The sequence below is a fragment of the Rhinatrema bivittatum genome, chromosome 1 (assembly GCF_901001135.1).
Source record: "Rhinatrema bivittatum chromosome 1, aRhiBiv1.1, whole genome shotgun sequence".
Taxonomy (NCBI): Eukaryota; Metazoa; Chordata; class Amphibia; order Gymnophiona; family Rhinatrematidae; genus Rhinatrema; species Rhinatrema bivittatum.
This window is the reverse complement of record NC_042615.1, coordinates 646,511,410-646,515,389: the sequence shown is the minus strand read 5'-3', so window position 1 is coordinate 646,515,389 and position 3,980 is coordinate 646,511,410.

The following is a 3,980-nucleotide window of genomic DNA, read 5'->3' as shown; positions in this document are numbered from 1 at the left end:
ATTATTAAATAACTTATTTATGAATTAACAACCCAACTGTGTATTTCCCTTCCTACTTATGTTTCATTAATGCAAAAATCTTTGTGCCAAATATAAGTTTTGGGGAAAAGTTGGAGAAAAAAACGCAACAAGCCCACAGTTCAGTTTGCATAATTTTGATGTAGCTCACCTTTTTTTCCCCCAATTATCACGATTCCTGTGACTTCAGAAGGGAAAAGAATTACTCCTAAAATTGTACACACATAAAGCCTTTTGAAAAAGTATAATGGGACTCTATCCCGATTCTTTTTTTTTTTTTAAATTTTATTTTTATTATTTCAAATATTACAGCAAGATACTACTTACTTACAGAAAATGGAAATGCAATAAATCAAATACATATAAACACAAAATCCTAACATATAATCCTCCATTTTTGCATTCCCCCAAACAGAATTTTTTTTCAAAAAGAGGGCAGAATATAAAGGGAGTATTCAAGTATCATATTTGCTAGAATCAGGCTTAATGTTTAATAAAGACATTCATTTTCTTTATGATCCTCACACTAAGGCTGATTAACGGAGGGAATAACAACCCTCCTAGCATTTAGGAAGGATTTTAACTGCTCGGGGTAGAAAAAAATAAAATATTCTGTTGGAGACTCTACGACACACTTGCAAGGATATTTTAATACATATGAGAACCCCAGAGCAGTTACTTGTGGCCTTAAAGCAAGAAATTCTCATCTCCTGTCCTGTGTGACAGGAGCAAAATCAGGAAAAACACGTATCTGAAGGCCTCTAAAAGGTAACTCTATATTTCTAAAATATCTCTTCATGGTTTCCGCAACATCACTTTCTATTATAAAAGAGACCATTAATGTGGCGACTCTATCCCAATTCTTAAGTTTAGCAATGTCATGCCAAAGTCTTAGGGGGTCATTTTCTAAAGCCAGCGCAAGCGAAAAGGGACGTTTCACATGCAAAAAGTCCCTTTTCGCGTGCGATAGCTAAAAAGGGGCGGAGCCGGGGCTGTGTCTGCCCCGGAAGAGGAGGAGCCGGGGCGGACGCCGCGAAGACAGCGTGGATAGTGAAAAGGTAAGAAGCCTTTTCTCTTCCAATTTTGCACCTAGTAGTACCACCTTTTACGATGGCGCTATTGGGTGCGAAAGTGGCAGCGATCGCAGGCCCACCCCCCCGCTTTGCCCCCCCCACCCCCCTGTACCCCGTAATTCACGACGCCGCGGTACATTAGAAAATCTAGTGCTTAGAGTGCTTTTAGCAGAGGGTTTTCCTGGTAGAACTTTTCCTTTGGATTTTTTTTTTTCAGTTCCTAAATTTTAAAGAAATGAAATCCTTGAAAAAAAATTCACTATTTGAAAATTATGCAATCCTCCACCCCCACCTTAGCTTGTGTTTTTTTTTAAGCCTCATCTTTAATTGAATTAGAAATCTGGTTCTTATTACCTTAGTTGCAATTATTTATGTCATTGGACTATTTTTTGTCACAACAATAATTATGAAAATATACTTCAGAGAGAGAAAGAGATACAGACAGATAGAATGTGGAGGCAATAAAGAAAAGCTGTATGAATTTGGAAGGACAATAATGATTTTCAGATCTAATATTTGTTCTCAAAACCTTTTATGAGCCATTAGCAGGCTTGTAGATTAAAAACATATTGGATTTATATTGATGTAATAGTCATAAATTTTTATATAAATGAAAGTTTTTTGGTGTTTAGGAAAAGTAATTTGCTATGATACCATAGATGATGTAATGCAGTAATAGATATGTCTAAATGATAAAACATCTGCTGTTTGCTAAAATGCTTTAAGGTATGTGTATCTGTACAGCTGCATATGCTATTGTAAATTCTTTTAACCATTTTCTCAGTTGAAGTATCCCAGTAGACTGAAACAGTGGCTGGTGAATAGGTTTTATTAAAACATTTTTTTTAGTCGACAGCTTATTTCCCTACCCACACAATTCATCAGACTTCTCAAAGTCAGAAACTGATAGGTTAATTTTTTAGGTAACATCTCGTACTGTGGAAAGCTTCACAGATAATTGAATAACTTGATGAGCACTTCAACAAAAAGTAAATCATTTCCCTCCAATCCATCTTTTTCTCTCAGGATTTGATTCACCCAAAATCCATTTTGTTTCTAAAGAAGGAATAGAGCCAAAAACCCAAATAGCATCTATAAAAGCAGGAATTTAATAGACATTCTGCAAGAGAACATTCATCATGGCCTGAAAATATTGTAGATATTCAGAGTTGTATTGTAGATTTCCACAAGCATACTCAAATACAAACTTTTCATGTACTACCTGGAATACTCCAACCCAAATATATTTATTTCTGCTACAGTCTGGCACAAGTTTAGACTATAACAATTGAGCAGTGCCATTGCTTCCTATGGGAAGGATTTTCACATTTTGAAGCTTTTCTGTGCTTTGGGAAATGGAGGAAAGCAATAAGGCATGTACAATCTCATTTTAGTCTATCATAAAATAATCTTAAATAAATTTAAGAAGCATTCCCTATTTTTAAACACTGGCTCAGATTTCCCATGTAAAAACTGTTTTTAAAAGTAATCACCTTTTTTGCCACTAGGTATTACAGTACTGACCTTTTTAAAATCACTTTTGCATACCCTAATACCTGTATTAGTCTGTAAGGAATTCTAAGAGTATACTGTAGCCTAAAGGTTATAGCCCCCTTCCTTCCCCCCTCCTTTTCTCTTTCTTTCTGGGGCGTAACAGTGCTACTGAAGATTACCACTTATTTCTCTTATATATGATCCGAGAAGCCCAGGAAAGGATAACTGTTATTTCAGAATCAGACTTTTTTATTCTCCGATGTTTTAGATTTACTGCTTAGAATAAAACAACATTTGATGCTAGGTAAGAAACATATACTACAATTCTTAACAGAGCATATTTTTCTAATAAATAACGCTTAGCATTTATAGGTGAACCCATGTCAGAACAACATTGACTTGCTTAAGATATTATTAATAAGCTTAGCTAACTATCTCCAAAACATGAGAAGATACTTTCAGTCTCACCACTATAGAGGTCTCTTTTCTGAACTGTGAAAGATGCTGTGTAGTTCATTGTCCATGCAGTACTCTCCAAGATACTGAAGCTTATCCACTCATTTGGAGGAAGAGGCAGGGAAAATTGGCTCAGACATCATCTTCTAATGTTAATTGGTTTTCTTCCTTTCCCATTCTGTTTTTAAAAGCCAGGATATGCATTTGCAAGAGCTCTTACATAGTCAAACCAGAGCACAAAATGGGATCTCTTCTTCACTTTGGATTGCTGGATCCCTCCTGGATTGTCTTCCATGCTCTGTGTGATCATGATGCGTGATCTGGTCTTGTGACATCTTAAAAAAACAACAAAAGGACTCCATATGTTAATAGCGGATTGCCAATGTCGTAAAGGCAGTATTATTCGCAAAAAAATGTTTGGAAAGGAAACCGCATCAGCAAGCCTGACAACTACAATGCATGTAGCAGTGCCATCCGATCTTATCCTCATATGCGGTGAAAGTTTTTAGGAGCACCTAACGATGCTTTAAAGCAGATTTGATATAATAATAATAGGGTCTCAAACAACAATTGTGGGTACAGACGGACTATTTAAAATTATTATATCAAATCTGCTGTAAAGCATCTGTAGGTGCTCCTAAAAACTTTCACCACATATGAGGATAAGACCAGATGGCTCTGCTGCATGCATTGTCGTCGTCAGGTTTGCTGATGCGGTTTCCTTTCCAAAAATGTTTTTGTGAATAATACTGCATTTATGGCGTTGGCAATCCGCTATTAACATATAGAGTCCTTTTGTTGTTTTGTGATTATACATTACAGGACTGCTGGATTGGCTCTTTGGCGTTGTCTTGTAACATCTTAACCAGGGAGGCTGACCTGCCTGTGTAACAGAGTTTACCTATGAGATGACTTGTCTGATAAGACCATCTTTTAGGA